This window comes from Ochotona curzoniae, unplaced genomic scaffold, assembly GCF_017591425.1.
Source record: "Ochotona curzoniae isolate NIBS_2020 unplaced genomic scaffold, NIBS_Ocur_1.0 contig_2502, whole genome shotgun sequence".
NCBI classification, from domain to species: Eukaryota; Metazoa; Chordata; class Mammalia; order Lagomorpha; family Ochotonidae; genus Ochotona; species Ochotona curzoniae.
Window position 1 is genome coordinate 25,100 of NW_024465483.1, and position 18,994 is coordinate 44,093.

Below are 18,994 nucleotides of genomic sequence, written 5' to 3' on the forward strand. Positions count from 1 at the left end.
ACCCTCCCCCACCAACCAGACAAAATACAAGACACTTCATCCAGGAGGCTTTTTTCCTTCTGTGGACACCAATTATATCTCAGGTGCTGCCTATTAGTATTTGTTTCTGAGTGATGACACTAAACACAGGATCAGGCATCTGGCTCTAAATAGCACCTCACAACTCTCTGAAACCAGATATTTTTGAATGAATTTCCTGCCAGCAGGCCCCAAGATCACATAGGGCTGAGGTGATAGTGGTCCTTAGCCAAAGAACCACTGGGGACAGTCTGGTGAGCAGTCTGTTTACTGTAAAGCTAGTACAAGTAATATAGATTAGGCAAAAGGGTTGTCTCTGGCAGTCCTCCCACCCAACAATGACACTGTAGTTGGCTAAAAGGCATGTCTATCCCTTAAACCCTCCAAATCATGTCACAAATTATGTTCTTCATGCACACTTGGAAGCTGTGCATCAGGTCATGGGAAGGTAAGCCATGAATCACTCCCAGCAGGTAGCAGGCAGAGATCCAGGGATAATCTCTCACAAGCTATTCCCCCTGCCCTGGCAGCTTTGGGGACCACAATCTACAAGAATAAATTTTGGGGGTCTTATTAAGGAAATGCCTCCTGCATATCTTAGGCCACATAGTGATGTTTGTCACACCATAAGCATCTCATTGTTATTGATGAACAGTATGACACTCCAGTGAATCACTAGCATTTATAACAGCACAAGATTGGCTGTATTTTCAAATTTCATGCTGTAACTCCGAATACTTCCTTTTCAGTATGTGTATACACTGGAATGTAGTATGGGCATAAAACCCTGTGCTTACTTGATTTTGCACTATGTCCCAAATAGGTATTACTGACCCATGTAATAGACATGGATCTCAAATTCTGAGAAAAAAAAAAATCCTACCACCTGATACATAATTGAAGCATCCTGCACAGTGTCTCCTATCATTCCCAGTGAGTGATTCACCCATTCTCATCTTATTTCTGAAGATTCCACCCTTGAAAACACTCAGATGTGCAGTGACATCCATTCCAGTAACATGAGCCTGGCTACACCCAAATGTTCCTATCAATTAATGATTTTCCTTGGAGCTCAGGAATAAGGCTGTATGGTTAATAAAAATGTTATACAGCCTGAAAAAAAATGTGTCTGCTGCAAAAATCATAAATAGAACATCAAGCTATATGACTCTACAATTTTTCCACTGGACAGCCATAGTCAGGTTCCCAGCAAGCCATTATGCATTTCTCTAGTACAAAATTAATTGTCTATACAGGGACATAATTGCTATGCTTTCAGACCTGTGCCCAGGCTTACAAGAAAAAAAAAATCAGTGAAACCAGTGTTGAGAGCATTCTGTTTTGAGTACTAACAACTGATAGTGGAAAGTTTCCATATCCATTTATTACTTTTATTTCCTGTATGCCTTATCTGTATTTCCACATCTCACGTCCTTTCTAAACTTAATAGAAGTTACTGTGTCTGCACTATTACATATGATTGTTTAATTATATTCCAATCTTCACTTTATATGTGGCTCAATGAAGTTGGGAGAAACACTGACATTGGGAATTACTACATCAACTTGACATATGGAATTCATCATTTTTAATTCTTCTCTCTACAATTTTCGAAATGAAAACTACTGCTTGGGCCTGGCACAGTAGCTTAGTGGCTTAAGTACCCCACTTGCATGACAATCCCATATCAGTGCTTGTTCCTAACCCAATTGCTCCATTTCCCTTCCATCTCCCTGTTTGTGGCCTGGAGAAACAGTCAAAGACAGTCATTAGGACGCTGCACCTGCAGAAGATACCCAGAAGCTCCTGGATCGTGGCTATGAATTGGCTCAGCTCCAGCCATTGTGGTCACTTGGGGAGTGAACCAGTGGATGGAAGATCTTTCTCTGTCTCTCCTCTCTGTAAACCTGACTTTCAAATAAACAAATTCTTTTTTTTTTTTTTTTTGGTCAAAGAGGTGCTTTATTACTTTCCAACAGCTCTCACACTTTCTTGCCTGATGCCTTTGGAGCAGACGCCTTCTGGCCCTTCTGGGCCTTGGCAGGTGCAGCTGTTTTCGGGGCCACCACCTTATGGGGCAGGGCCTTCGGGGCCGCCGCCTTCTTGCCTGCAGTGGCCACCTTCTTTGCTGGAGCCTTAGCAGCGGCCGCCACAGCCCCCTTAGCAACAGGTGCTTTTTTAGGAGAAGCTTTCAGCAGAGCTGCCCTTTGAAGCTTCTTAACTTCATTCTTGATTATTCTGTTTCTCATCTTCTTTGCCTTCATGACTTTAAAGCGGTCAAAATCAGTCATCTTTGCTTTCCTTTCTCTGGCTTCAATCTTCTTGGCCATCTCGTGGCTGCCCATTTTGCATTGATATCAGCCTTCTCCCAGGCCTTCCGGACATACTTCTGGTGGGCACTGTATGGGAACTTGAGGATAAAATCCATCAGCTTCATGCATTTGAAAGGCATGGCCTGCCTTCTGACCCGCGTGCAGGGCCCATCCACCAAAGCCCTGTTCTGATCAATGACATCTACAATCGCGACCAGCTTCCCGGCATGAGGCCCAAAGGAGACGTAGGCCACACGGCTGACCTCCACATAGGAGGAAGGCTGTGAGGGAGCGTCCAGTGAGAGAGGGATAGAGCGCTACAGAAGCAGCAAAGAGGAACAGCAAAAAACCACAGGGAGAGGTGCGTGAAGTTCCCTGGACAGTGTGGAGCCAAAAACATCCACACAACTCGGAAGAACAACGAGAACGAGACAAAACAAAAGGTAGAGAAGCCGACATCCCGCTCTAGACCTGCTGAGTCACCTTTGAAAGTGGCCGACAGGAGACGCAGCCGACCCAGAGACAAGGAAACCGGGAGGGATCATCACCGGCAGAGGTCTTCAACAGCAGCAGAAGCAGACTGCAACACCCGGAGGTTCGGTGAGCCAGGGAAGGGTTAACAGCCTCTGCATTCCGGGGACTGGGCGCAAATCCCAACCCCCTGGGGTGCTCCTTCTGCCCTTCCCCCTGCAGGGGCTGCAGAAGCTCCAGCCTCTGAGAATACAGGGCAAGCGCCTTGAAACTGCCAGGTCTGTGCCTTGGGAGCAGCGCACAGTGGTCTTGGGGGCTGAGAAGACACGGGGGAAAGCGCCCCAGATATTCCTGCGCTGAGTGGGCCAGTGCATCTCAGTGCGCAGAGGCTGCCGGTGAGGGTCTGGAATCCCCCACACCCTGATACCCTGTGGGTGGGCGACAGCACCAGGAGGACTCTGAACGCCGCTCTGGGCGGGCTGGGCGGTCCGGCCTGCAGCAACCGCCTCCGCAGCGCAGGAGTCAGGAGGGCTCTGAGCTGGGAAGTGTAGCGCTGTGTGTCCCTGACACGCAGGTGCCACTCCCATAGTGTGAATTGCCCACTCCTCGCCTCCCACCCCGCAGTTCTGAGTGTGGGCGACCCACCAGGAGAGCTCTGAAAACTCCTGCGCCACACTGGCACTGTGCGAAACCGCCGAGAAGTCATTTTAACAGGGAGCCTGGGTCACTCCTCCACTAAGGGCCTGTGTGGGGGAGCCACACCGGGGTGGCTCTGAACACCCACACACCACGAATGGTGGAATCACTGCACAAGAGCCACGCCCAGAAAGTGCCTCACCCACAGTCCCGTGTGTGGGAGACACACCAGGCGGGCTCTGAAAAACCCTGCAGTCCCTGACACGGAGAACACAGGGAGAAAGCACATAAAACCTTCTACGTCCTGTGAATTCCCATGCAGGGGGCACGCCCAGAGAGCGCCTCCATCCCTCCACGCCCTGGGGTGTCACACCTGTAGAAGAGGTGCCCAGAGTGTGCCTGGAATCCACAGGGCCCCCAAGGTGGTGCCCTACAGTCCCGGGCCTTGAGAACGCACCAACGGTGCCGTGAAAATTACCACGCCCTGCAACACCATACCTGCAGGCTCCAACCTCTACAGGAAAGCACCTAACGACCCCTCAACAAACGGGTCCATTGGCCTCACCAAAATACACCAACGCAATGGGAAAAACCACCAGAAAAAGTTGTGCTCCAGATGAAAGAGCCAGCACCCCACCAAACAAGGGCCAAAAGCCATTATTAATATCGGAGATGTGAGGTGAAGACATGGAAGTGTTACCAGACAAGGAATTTTAAAAAATAGTGCTAAAATTTATCAGAGACGTGGACACGAAGCGGGAAGACTTCAGGAACCGCATAATCGCTGAAATACAACAAATCAAAACAAAACTGGATGCCAAAGATCATATAATTGAAAGCCTGATCAACAGAATAAATGCGGCAGAGGAAAGGATCTCTGAAACAGAAGACATACAAAATGAAGGTGCCCAGTGAATTAAACAGCTGGAGACAAGCCTCAGCGAAACTAATAAAATGATGCAAGAAATAAAGGATTACCTTAGAAAATTGAATATTCGGATCATTGGCCTCCCCGAGGGAGTAGAAAAAGAATCAGGAATGCAAGCAGTGCTTGACGAAATTATACAGGAAAACTTCCAAAACACTTGGAACACGAATCCACCCCGCATACAGGATGGACAGAGAACTCCCAACAGACATGATCCAAAGAGATCTTCACCCAGACACACGGTGCTCAAGTTCTACTCCAATGAAGACAAAGAAGGAATCCTGAGACAAGTACGAAGTAGAGAAAAGATCACATACAGGGGAAAACCCATCAGAATCACTGCTGACTTCTCCGAAGAGACCCTACAAGCAAGGAAAGAATGGACAAAGATCTTCCAAGTCCTGAAACAAAACAACTGTCAACCAAGAATAATCTACCCAGCAAAGATCTCATTTGTACATGAGAATGAAATCAGATACTTCAATAGCAAAGAAAAACTAGAAGAATATGTTTACACAAAACCAGCTCTGCAAAGCCTCCTTAGAAATGCGCTAGTCCCGGATAAAAAGGAGGCAAACCACAAACAAAGTTGGCAAATAAGAAGGTCTCCAAACTAAAGCCCGCACAAACAAGGCAATTACACAGACAACAACACACACAAAACACAATCGCATGGCAGGGCAAAATTGCAACCTCTCAATTCTAACTCTCACACAAATAGTCTAAATTCACCAATCAAAAGACAGAGATTAATAGAATGGATCATCAAACAAGACCCAACCATCTGTTGCCTACAAGAAACACATCTAACCAGAAAGGATGCAAAGAAACTGAAAGTGAAGGGATGGAAAAAGATATTTCACGCCAATAGACGAGAAAAAAATGCTGGGGTAGCTATCCTAATTTCAGACGAGATAGATTTCAATCTAACTAACATCAAAAGAGACAGGGAAGGCCATTTTATACTGGTGAAAGGAATGATCCATCAAGAAGCAATCACCATCATTAATGTTTATGCAACAAATCTTAATGCACCTAGTTACGTAAAGCAATTACTTACAGACTTAAGGGAAGACATAGATACCCGCACAATTCTTGTAGGCGATCTCAACACGCCTTTAACACCAATGGACCGGTCTACGAAACAAAAACTCAACAAAGAAACAACAGAGCTCACACAAACAATAGAACAACTGGACTTAGTAGACATATATAGAACTTTTTATCCTAAGGCCACAGACTATACATTCTTCTCAGCGGTGCATGGAACCTTCTCCAGAATCGACCACATGATAGGACATAAAGCGAATCTAAATAACTTCCAAAACATTAGTATCATACCATGTACCCTCTCAGACCACCATGGGATGAAACTGGAAATCAACAACTCAAAACTCCCCAGGAAGTATAGGCACTCTTGGAAATTGAACAATATGCTATTAAACGAACAATGGGTCAGAGAAGAAATTAAAGATGAGATCAAAAAATTTATGGAAATCAATGAAAACTCTGATACAACATTCCAAAACTTGTGGGACACCGCCAAAGCAGTGCTACGAGGTAGATTCATCGCAATCGGAGCCCATGTCAAGGCCCAAGAAAGACGCCAAATACAGGAACTAACCACACACCTCCAGGATCTGGAAAAACAGCAGCAGAAGAGTCCCACGCACAATAGGAAACAAGAAATCATCAAAACAAGGGAGGAGATAAACCAAATAGAAATCAAAAAAACTATACATAAAATCAACAAATCAAAAAGTTGGTTTTTTGAGAAAATAAACAAAATAGACACTCCACTGGCCCGATTGACCAAAAAAAAAAACAAGAAAAAGTGAGAATCAATAGCATTAAAGATGACAAAGGCAACATAACAACAGACACTGCAATCATTAAGAAAATAATTAGAAATTACTACAAAGAACTGTACTCCCACAAATTTGAGGACCACCAAGAAATAGAAAAGTTCTTGGACTCCCACCACTTACCAAAACTCAGTCCGGAGGCAACTGCAGAATTAAATAAACCTATAACCGAGGTAGAGATTGAAACAGTCATCAAGGATCTCCCAACGAAAAAAAGCCCAGGCCCAGATGGCTTCACCACAGAATTCTACAAAACATTCCGAACAGAACTAACCCCAATCCTCTACAAGCTCTTCAAAACAATAGAGAAGGAAGCAACCCTTCCAAACTCACTCTATGAAGCCAACATCACCTTAATCCCAAAACCGGACAGAGAACCGTCAGAGAAGGAAAACTACAGACCTATTTCTCTGATGAACATTGATGCTAAAATTCTCAACAAAATCCTAGCCAATAGAATTCAAAAAATCATCAGACAGATCATTCATCCGGATCAAGTAGGATTCATCCCTGGAATGCAGGGATGATTCAACATTTGGAAATCCATAAATGTTATAAACCACATCCAAAAACTGCAAAACAAGAACCACATAATAGTTTCAATAGATGCAGAAAAAGCTTTCGACAAAATCCAACACCTCTTCATGCTAAAAACTCTAGCCAAAGTAGGCATAGATGGGAAAATCCACAACATAATCAAAGCAATTTATGAAAAACCCAACGCCAGTATCATACTGAATGGAGAAAAGCTAGAACCCTTCCCATTGAGATCTGGAACAAGACAAGGATGCCCGCTATCACCACTGCTATTCAACATAGTCCTAGAGGTACTTGCAGAGGCCATAAGACAAGAAAAAGAAATCAAAGGCATACGTATAGGAAACGAAGAAGTCAAGCTTTCACTATATGCAGATGACATAATCCTATACATAGAAAAACCAGGAGACTCAATACAGAAACTACTAGAACTTATACGAGAGTTTGGCAGAGTGGCAGGGTACAAAATTAATGAACGAAAATCAACAGCCATAGTGTACGCAAATAACACCAAGATGGAAGAAGATCTAACCAACAGGATACCATTCAAAACAGCAGAGAGAAGTATGAAGTATTTGGGAATAAATCTAACCAAAAGCGTAGGACACCTATTCGAAGAAAACTACAAACTATTTAAAAAGGAAATTGAACAAGACCTCAAAAGATGAAATAATATCCCATGCTCCTGGATAGGCAAAATCAATATCATTAAAATGTCTATACTACCACAAGCTATATACATTTTCAACGCAATTCCAATCAAATTGCCCAAAACATTCTTCATGGAACTGGATACAATGATTCAAAAGTTCATCTGGAAACACAAAAAACCACGAATAGCTAGAACCATCCTAAAAAAAACAAGAAGTTAGCAGGGGGAATCACAATCCCGGACCTCTGGACATACTATAGAGCAGTGGTTATCAAAACAGCCTGGTACTGGCACAAAGACAGGAAGGAAGATCAATGGAATAGAATAGAAGCACCAAAAGGGAACCCACACAGATACAGCCAATTAATCTTCGACAAAAAGACCAATGACAGTCCAAGCAAGTGGGAAGGCCTCTTTAGTAAATGTTGTTGGGACAACTGGCTGATAGCCTGTAGAAACAACAAGATAGACCCACATCTATCACCATACACTAAGATCCAATCTACATGGATAAAAGACCTAAACCTACATCCAGAAACCTTCAAACTCTTGCAAGAAAATGTAGGAAATACCCTGCAAGACCTAGGAGTAGGTACCGACTTTCTAAGAAGGACACCAAAAGCAATAGCAGTTGAGGACAGAATAAACAAATGGGACCTCATCAAACTAAGAAGTTTCTGCACAGCAAGGGAAACAATCAACAAAGTAAAAAAGCAACCCACAGAGTGGGAGAAGATCTTTGCACACTATATAGGCGATAGGGGGCTAATTTCCAGGATATACAAAGAACTTCAAAACAACCAAAAAACCAAAACAAACAAGCCACTCAAGAAATGGGCACGGGAAATGGGCAAGCATTTCACAAAGGAACAAGTCCAAATGGCAAACAAACATATGAAAAAATGTTCCAGCTCCCTGGCAATAAGGGAAATCCAAATTAAAACATCAATGAGGTACCACCTAACACCAGTTAGATTGGCCCACATAAAGAAGAACACCAACGACGCTTGCTGGCGAGGATGCAGGGAAAAGGGAACCCTACTCCACTGCTGGTGGAGCTGCAAATTGGTACAGCCTTTATGGAAATCAGTCTGGAGAACACTCAAACAACTCAAAATCTGCATACCATATGACCCAGCAATAGCACTCCTAGGAATATATCCAAAACACCTGTTTTACGACAAACCAACATGCATCCCTATGTTCATTGCAGCACAATCAGTAATTGCAAAAACATGGAAGCAACCGAAATGCCCATCAGCAGAAGATTGGATAAGAAAGCTTTGGTTCATCTACTCCATGGAATACTACTCAGCTATTAAAAAAAAACAAAATGCAGTTCTTTGTGGCTAAATGGGCCCAACTGGAAACTATAATGCTAAGGGAAATGAGCGAATCCCAAAAGGTTAGATACCACATGTTTGCCTTGATTTAACTTGTAATTTTTGTTTGGTTGTTGGTGCTTTTTTGAACCTGTCATTGACACTGTCTCAACCCAGATGTTTCGAAGAATGGAACTTGCATTATTTTTAACATATTGTTTACCCAATACTATGTCAATTAATTCCATAATGTTGTATATTGATACTGAGGTTTTGATGGGGCTTTTAACTGATCGGATCTTTACTCTGTTAGCCCTATCTTCAGACCAGAGAAGGTCTCCCCAAGAGGCCACTGAACTTATCTGGACAATAAGACGCTGGACTTTATGCTAAATATGTGTTTGCAAGGAACGAATCTCAACTGAACTTGAACTGTGGTTATGCAGCAAGGTGGAGGAATCCACCATGGGGGGAGGGGTATGGGAGGGGTGGGGGGAATCCCCAGTGCCTATAAAACTGTATCACATAATACAATGTTAGCAACAATAAAAAAAAAAAAGAAAACTATGCCACATCAAAAAAAAAAAAAAAAAAAAAGAAACAAAGAAAAGAAAAACCTAAGGCTTTTCTTTTTTTTTTTTTTTTTTTTTACTTTCTCCTTTCTTCCTTTTCCCTTTTCCTTTCTCTCCTTTACCTGGCAGAGCCTTTATGATGACCTAGAGCCTGAATCTGCCCAGCATCCCAGGAGGTGCTTAAGGCCAGAAATCTACAAGCTAAAGTAGTTGTCCCAATCTACAGTGAAGGGCCTGGGGCTGGAGTTGTGCCTATTCAAGCAAGTCAGTTGAAGATCTCAAATTCCTCCTCAAAAGGCAAAAAGTCAACTATAACCATCACTTTTTCTATGTTAAGGCTGTGGCACCTTAAGGCAGACAAGTTTCACTAACTTCATGATTCTATCTGGAAGTTGCTGTTCTCTGGAAGCTGACACTAATCTTAAACAATCAAACAAAAAAAGTGTACCATGGATTTAGATAATTTTTCCTACACTTAACAACAGCCTCTACTGCAAGTGTCCAAGTATGTAGATACTCTGTCTAAAATAATCATGGATAATTGACAGGCTTAATAATATCTTTCCACCATAGTGGATAGCCAGGGGTCTGACTCTTGTGTTCTAGGCAGGCTGCACTTATGGTTGATACCATGTCAGTCTGAGAGCTGCCAGCCAGGGGCTTAATGCTGGCACTCTAGAAAATGGCTGGATCTGTACTGAGACAACAATCTTAGAGTGGGTATATCAAGAGGCCTCAGAAGTAATAGGGAGGTGGTGTACACAGTTTCCCAAAATGATGACAGTGGGTAGGCAAGAGCCTGTTGCTGGGGCTTAGCCAGGCCAAACCCATGGCACACCAAAGCACCAGTCTGCGAGCAGGCAGGCTTAATGCTTGCGTTGAAGTTCTAGGCTAACCATATACTGATTACTTATATTTGTAGGCTGGAAGGGGCCAGGCTGAGGCCTCAGAAGTACTAGGTTGTAACTGCAGCATGCAGAAGCACTGGTCTTGAAGATGGAAATTCAAGGACTTTATGGGTCCTTGCCAGACTGCATCACTTTGCACCAAACTGCACCTCTGGAAATGTCCTAGAAGGAACAGAAAATCTCTAGTCTCAAGGACCAAAGAATTCGGTGTGTGTCTTGGCATTGGAAAACACACTACAGGTTGTGCCACTGTGCAAACCAGTTGAGGTTCTTGGATGCCACTTTAAATGACAGAGTAAGGTCAGTAGCTTATTAGAGTGACTAAGATGATATGGTGATCATAGCCACCAATAACAGCCACACTTCATGTGGTTTGTGGCATGAATTCATTATATATGGAGAGATTTCTGAACCCAGGACTTGTAAGGTCTAAATCTCTAATAAGCAAGAAGCAGCTGCAAGAGATTAAATGAAACCATATCTTTGAACAACTTATATGAACAGCAGTTGAAAATCTCAGGAGGGAATGAAAAGACACAGGCAGATAGCAAGCTTAGGCACACTAATTGGAGGCCATCTCTCTTCCTCCCAATATAATACAGCTTGCCTACGGGTCAATCATATACCCTTCCCAAAGTTTTACCCACATTTGGGGAGCCATGCAATTGGGTCAGATGGCATGGGAGTGTGATGAGTACTCCTCATCGGTTAGTAAGGCTATGAGGAGTTTCTGGCTGTGTGGCAAGGCCTGGCAGAATGTATCTGGTCATCTCATTGCTGCCTCACCCCATTGTATGGACACTTAATCACCTCTCTGAAGTTTCATAGAATTCTCTTGAGGGTGTTGTTGCTATTTTTCTACAAATGTGAAATGATACCAGTAACTGGTATAACACCTCAAACTGATCAATCATGTTATGATAAAAACATCTTTACCAACATAAGACAATGACACACAGCTAAAAGTATACAATAGTAAAATTGATCTCACAATGTCTCCGAACATCCTGTCATGTGTCCACCATTGTCCTAAACTTGCCCTGATATAAGTAATGTTTTCCATAAGAAACAGCTTGATAACATCTTGGGACAGATGGCAACCATGAAGGTACAAAGAGTTTGTTTACCATTTGCCTCGAACTGTTACAACACATGATATGATTTCTCATTTTGGTTTCTCACTGCAGAAAGCAGAAACTATATGGGGCATCTTCTAAAGGGAGACAAATGTGAACCCTCTCCCCCCCCCCAACAGCTTAAAATGTCTACCTTATACTGGCACTTATATTTAGGGGGGAAAAGTTTATAAAAACTTCTAACTTATGTTGGCATTCAAATTTAGAGAAAGAAAACGGTATATAAAAGTAAAAGAAAGTTTCCTGCAAAGGCCCTCTGTGGATTGTCTGAGTTGCTCTGATCCCTTTCACAGTCCTTTAACAAAAGAACAAAAAACAATTGAATCAACACTAGGTGAAGTGGTGGCAATTAATAAATGATTGATTAGAGGATTTAATAACAATGAAAAGACAGAGGACAGAACTAGTCAATCAACCACCTCAGCTATATGTTGGCAATGAAAAACTGGGCAAATTGAGATTCTATGATGGACTATGTCAGTCAATGGATTCTTCCACGACCTCATCATGCTTGGAGTGGCAAGATTGGCAGCAATTCAGAACTGTTGAACTATCAAAACCACTTGAGCACGACCCTCGGAGCATGCCCTATATCCAGGACCTGGGAAGGGTGGAAGATTGGGTGGGGCTTCTCCCTTAAAGTCCCATTTTACATCAGATATACGAAGGAAACAATAAAAAAAAAAAGGCAAAGAAAAAAACGTCAGGAAGCAGCCTAACAACATCAATGAAAAAGAATATATGTTATATGCTTTTATAAATTTCTTTCATTTATGATCTTTTAACTCTGTACTCTTGATATTTTAAGCAATATTAGTTAGTTTGTGTTTAGTGAAAATTGATTTTGAATATAAGTAAACCACTTGTCACTATGTAACCGTATGTGCTGCCACCGTGGAGTTCCTGGCTTTAGCCAGGTCAGTGAGGGTTTGAATGAGTACTAGCTTGCTGAAAATATTTTCTCTGAAGTAAAATAATGATAAGGCTTTTAGGATTGATTTTATAATCATTCTTTTACAATAAAGTTAAAATAAAACAATGGCATGTTATGCAAAAGCTTGTGATGATTTGTGTATAAACAAAGAAGGCAACTTTTCTGAGTTGTCCATTATGAGCATCACACCATAGTGGTCCACATCTCATCTCTTTTTATTGTCTCACTGATCCATGCATCCTTTACAAGCTCTTAAGTCAGTTGGAGCTGGTCTCCGGTACTCACACTCATCTGGGATTGGAGAGTGGTTTCATGTAACCACTGCCCTTCCCAGGCTCATGAGAAGCCAGGCAATGGAGAGGGTCACTCTCTGTCACTGTGGGTACAAGATAAAAGTAAAGACATCTTTCTTGTGCATTTTCCTCTCTGCCTACTGTAACCTTGAATGTTATTTCTCTGATCTCATCAAATTTTAACCAAACTTGCAGAAAAAAAATTAGTCAAGTTCTAAAGCATTCTTTATGTGTCTGAGTGCTTATAGGAGTGAGCAGTACACATTTAGTACATATTTACTCACTGACCTTAAAAATAGTTTCTGGCATAAACTTGACTATGTTACCTCATTTGGGCTACTTTTCAACAAAATATGCATAACAATTTATTTCATTTAAAATGCTTATCCTATGGATCAGTTTAATCACAGATTTAAGGTAAAATAATTGAATGATTTTACAACTCTTTTAGAGCTCAGCTTTCCCTAAGCAAATAAAACTCAATATAGAAGAGAATACTTGAAACATAACCAAAAATGTACAAATTCATTGCTCAATAAAACAGTTGAAAAACCTAAGAAAATCCTTGTATAAAATATCTATTACATGACACCTTCTCTTTACTTGGGAGAATTTAAATATATTAGAAGAAACAGAGATAAAAAACTGGGTAAGAATTGATTACATGTTGAACAGGTGTAATTAAATTCAACACAAAACAAATAAAAATGCATTAGGAAAGTCATTTAAAGAATTTTTAAAAAGATTCTGAAAACAAACAAAACTTTTTATAAACTATTAACATGAAAACATGCTTAACTCTATGGTATGTAAATTCTAGCTTCATTGATGTATGCCTTTGTTGGTTATAATCGATTTTTAGATAATATCAAGAATGTTCTTTTTCTAATCATGGTAAATCTAATTCCATGTAGGATTCATCTTTCATAAACCTTGAAAAAGCACTCTAATAATCTTTCAGTTGTTTGTTCTATACTGATTCTATTTTATTTACTCTATAGTATATCTCCTTTATCAAATTACTACCTATTACTATTTAGACAGAACACATCTCTCATACCTCAGTATTCAATACTTATGACATTCTCAAGCATGTGGCATCATTTACACTTCTCTCTCCACTCTTTTTGGATTTTTCATTTTACATTTAAAAAAACAGGGAGTGTCAGTGATGGTCTAGCACGCTAATACTCTGCCTGCAGTCCAGCATCTTATGACAATTGGAATCCAACCTGCTACATTTCATGTTTAACTCCCTACTTATGGCCTAGGTAAGAAGGAGATGGCTGCAATTTTTAGGCCACTGTACACACATGGGAAAGCTGGAGGGGGCTTCTTGTTTTCAACTGAATCAGCTATGGCCATGGCAGCCATCTGGAGAGTGAACTGATGGATGGAGGATGTCTCTGCCCCTCCTGTCAATCTGTCTTTCAAATAAAACATTAAAAATAATCCAACATATCTAAATTAAGATGAAAAGATAAAAATATTGAGTTTTATCTGTAATTATTTTAAAAATTATTGATGTTTGGAGGAATTAAGTGAAAAAACAGGGAGATTTTTTTATCTTATGGGCCCAGCACAGTAGTCAAGTGGCTAAAGTCCTCGTGTTTCATACTGGGATCCCATATGGGTTCCAATTTGTATCCCTCCTGCTCCACTTCCCTACCAGCTCCCTGCTTGTGTCCAGGAAAAGCAGCCACGGATGGCCCAAGGCTTTGGTATCCTGCACCCTCACAGGAGACCCAAAAGAAGCTCCTGGCTCTGGACTTTGCATTGCTCAGCCCTGGCCAGATGTTGTGGCCATGTGGGGAGTGAAGCAGCAAATGGAAGACTTTCTCTCTGTTTCTCCTTCTCTCTGTATATCTGACTTTCCAAATTAAAAAAAAAAAATTTTTTTTAGCTTTTAACTTACTTAATACCTTCTTAAATATTACACTCAAGAACAAAACCAATAATGTTTTATGACATAGAAATAGTTTGAAAAAATTAGATAACAGCAATTGCACATGAAAAAAAGACAAAATAGGGAGATTTAGAGTAAGTCTCTGTTGCTCCTATACAGGGGATGGAAAGATACAGAAAGTGGATCCATTACTTTTGAAACTTGTTCCAACCCATGGTTATTAAAGCAGGATCTATAACCCGAATACATAATCACTATTTTATCTCAACCCTCACAAATCCCTTCATATATTCTATTCCACCTTCCTAGGAGGCAATAAAAAAAAAATCAAAGGACATTAGAATGCTATCAGAGTGATTGGGAATGTTTGAAAAAGGGAACTGCAAAACATTAAATAAATTTCACTTCAATGTAGTTTCTGAAGTGTGTTCCTAGGGAAGACCTTGGCCAGTATCCGGTCAGTATCAATATCAGAGGGATCACAGCTAGGGACTCATATAAGAAGGCTGGTGGAAATCACTCAGAAGTACACAAACCTCATTATCTAATTTAAGGCATTGATAATATGTTACATGATACATTCTACAGAAAAAGATGCCTCTCTTGTACTCGATGTTCAGCATTTTGGAACCTGATAGGGTCATGCCTCAAAATAGTAAGCAATAAAAACAATCAAGGCTGTCATAGATGGGACCATGCCAATGTGCTTAATACTAAATATTTGATTTACCTCAACATAAGTCACGATGCCCACACTTAAATTAACATTTTTAATTCATTTGTACATGGAATTATAATAAAGACCGAAGCAGAGAGGCATCTTTATTCCAATGATTCAAATCCCAAGTGATTGCAACAACAGTAGTTGAGCTGGTGTGAAGCCAGAAGACAGGAGTTAGATCAGAAGTGAATCAGCTAGGACATGAACCAGTGGTGCCCTAGGTTACCACAGTAGGGTAACCAGAAACTTACCCTACTATGCCATAGGGCTGCATCTGATGTTCATCGACATAGTTGAAAGACTTTAGGCATAGGCTGGCATCCATTGGCAAGAAATTTGCTTTGGGAAGCCATTGTGCATGAAATCAGTGTGACCATGAGCAGTAGTTATGGCAGCTGATATTTAAAATCCAGTGGCAATTACCACATCCCCAAACTTGATGCCAAACAATTTTTATGACATTTGCATATAACTCTAAAAGTATATAATGATTAGACAAGGGCGAAAAGTGATCCAATTTGCCAGAAGTCACAAATGACTCCCTCCTCGCTCTGAACAAAACATCAGTCCTGCAAAACAGGGTGATTAGCATTACAATTCCCACATGCATCAATTGATATTTTTGAGTTCATATTAATCTGCAATAGAATATTGGCAAATTAACACTATAAAAAAAGCTATTCTAGATAACTGCATAAATTCTATATGAAACTCAAAACAAGTGTTATATGGAGAATATTTATTTTCAAAATTAAAATGTGAAAGCAGAACTTATTTACAACAAAATGAGATCAAGCACAGATTCCATCTCAAATATTTTAGCAAAACATAGCCTTGTTCTAAAATGTGACACACCTCATGTTTATTATTTGGCAATTGCTGAGATTTTCAAAGTGTTTTCCACATCTTACTGCAATTTAATAATGGGTTCTATCTGTAATCTTACTAATACCTGTTTTGGATTTTATAAGATTTGACTGTGACAGCAGCTTTGTTGAAGCTACTGTTTTTGTTTACATGCCATTGTTTTTCTGCACTTCACAAGATCTGCAGAGGATTGACTTCAGGATAATAATTTTTCTTTTAGTCAATAGGATATTTTTTACGCCTTCCTGTGGATATGTTACAGAACTGCAAACCCATGTCAGTTTTTTGATTTCTATTGCAATCATTGTTTTTTTCTATGAGTTTTTCAACACTTCGTCAGTCATGTGACTTAGATTATACAATAACTGTCTGCTAGCAAAAAGATTTTCCATACTCATCATACTGAAAAAAGTTTTTCCCTTGTGTGAACTCTGTGATGATTGTTTAGGTCTTTTTTATGGCAAAATGCTTTCCCACACTCAATACATTCATACGGTTTTTCCCCTGTGTGGATTCTCTGATGTCTAATTTGGGATGACTTCTTACAAAAAGCTTTCCCACACTCACTACATTTATAAGGTTTTTCCCCTGTGTGAATTCTCTTATGATTAATGAGATCAGACTTCTGACAAAAAGTTTTTCCACACTCAATACATTTATAAGGTTTTTCCCCTGTGTGAATTCTCTGATGTGTAATTTGGGATGACTTTCGACAAAAAGCTTTTCCACACTCACTACATTTATAAGGTTTTTCCCCTGTGTGAATTCTCTTATGTTTAATGAGATCAGACTGCTGGAAAAAGGCTTTTCCACACTCACTACACTTATAAGGTTTTTCCCCTGTGTGAATTCTCTGATGAATGATTAGGTGTGACTTCTGACAAAAAGTTTTTCCACACTCAATACATTTATAAAGTTTTTCCCCTGTGTGGATTCTCTGATGTGTAATTTGGGATGACTTTCGACAAAAAGCTTTCCCACACTCACTACATTTATAAGGTTTTTCCCCTGTGTGAATTCTCTTATGTTTAATGAGACCAGACTGCTGGCAAAAAGCTTTTCCACACTCACTACATTTATAAGGTTTTTCCCCTGTGTGAATTCTCTGATGTTTAATGAGACCAGTCTGCTGGCAAAAAGCTTTTCCACACTGACTACATTTATAAGGTTTTTCCCCTGTGTGAATTCTCTTATGTTTAATGAGATCAGACTGCTGGAAAAAGGCTTTTCCACACTCACTACACTTATAAGGTTTTTCCCCTGTGTGAATTCTCTGATGAATGATTAGGTATGACTTCTGACAAAAAGTTTTTCCACACTCAATACATTTATAAGGTTTTTCCCCTGTGTGAATTCTCTGATGTGTAATTTGGGATGACTTTCGACAAAAAGCTTTCCCACACTCACTACATTTATAAGGTTTTTCCCCTGTGTGAATTCTCTTATGTTTAATGAGACCAGACTGCTGGCAAAAAGCTTTTCCACACTCACTACATTTATAAGGTTTTTCCCATGTGTGAATTCTCTGATGCACAATGAGACCATAATTCCAGCAAAAGGCTTTTCCACACTCACTACACTTATAAGGTTTTTCCCCTGTGTGAATTCTCTTATGTTTAATGAGAACAGACTGCTGGCAAAAAGCTTTTCCACACTCACTACATTTATAAGGTTTTTCCCCTGTGTGAATTCTCTGATGTTTAATGAGATCAGACTGCTGGCAAAATGCTTTCCCACACTCAATACATTCATAAGGTTTTTCCCCTGTGTGAATTCTCTGATGCCTGATTAGGTGTGACTTCCGACCAAAAGCTTTTCCACACTCACTACATTTATAAGGTTTTTCCCCTGTGTGAATTCTCTGATGCCTGATTAGGTGTGACTTCCGACCAAAAGCTTTTCCACACTCACTACACTTATAAGGTTTTTCCCCTGTGTGGATTCTCCGATGTTTAATGAGAACTGATGGTTTGCAAAAGGCTTTTCCACACTCACTACACTTATACGGTTTTCTCCCAGTGTGAATTCTCTGATGTGTAAGGAGACCTGATTGAGCACTAAAGGCTTTTACAAGGTCATTACATTCATGTGGTTTCTCCTCATTGGGAAGAATCTTATCTCTAGTGCATTCCGACTTCTCATAAATGTTTTTTTGACATTTATTGCACACATGGAAATTTTCTGCTATATCACTTCTCTGTTTGGTGGTAAATCTAGAATTACAGCTAAAAGACTGTTTGCAGCAGCCACATATATAGTGACTTTTCGCTGTTTGTATTATGTGATTAATTTTGCAATCTCTTTTATAAATAGGACATTTCTCACTCTTGAAAAGTTCATGGAGTTTCTTTCCTGAGTGTGTTTGTTGATGCTTGCCAACATAAGGATTGCTATGGAACATTTTCTTGACGATTTGAATTGTTTCTCCTACAATCATAGGGCAATTGCATGGGTGATTGATACAAATTTTCTCACACTTAAGGAATATCTTCCTGCTGAAAGTTTTTTCTTTCCTATTGTGTTCAAAAGATTGCTTACAAGTGTACATCTTGTCATGCTGACTGAGATTTTCCCCACATTGGAGTTGGTTCTCAGGAACATTAGAGGTTTGCTTTTTCCCAAATGACATTTCATCAGGCTTCCTAGGAAAAAACACATTTTGAAATAAATTATGATGTCCTTTCTTCTCTTTTCAAAAGGTACCCCATCTTTGAGATCTTTCCTGGGACACACTTTCCACTTCCCTTCTTCTTTCTAAGTTCACCTGGTTACTTTGGAAGCAAACCTTCTCTAAGCAACTGAGTTCCAGTTTCTGTTCCTATACTAAGCTGAGGAAAGAGCCACTGAGATCTCCTGGTAACATTTTCTCTGGTGCCTGAAACAGGGCATGAAAAAGGCTTCTTATACCAGTCATGT

The 18,994-nt window shown here is 40.5% G+C and overlaps 1 long non-coding RNA gene and 1 pseudogene across 1 annotated transcript; one reads left to right on the forward strand and one right to left on the reverse strand.

The window, feature by feature from the left end:
- Window positions 1–1,966: 1,966 nt before the first annotated feature.
- LOC121152596 lies at window positions 1,967–15,536 on the reverse strand (annotated as a pseudogene).
- A 1,242-nt stretch (window positions 15,537–16,778) lies between these two features.
- LOC121152597 lies at window positions 16,779–17,379 on the forward strand. The gene is made up of 2 exons (XR_005883287.1): window positions 16,779–16,825; window positions 17,330–17,379. It is a non-coding gene; the product is annotated as an uncharacterized LOC121152597 (long non-coding RNA).
- The last annotated feature ends 1,615 nt before the right edge of the window (window positions 17,380–18,994 follow it).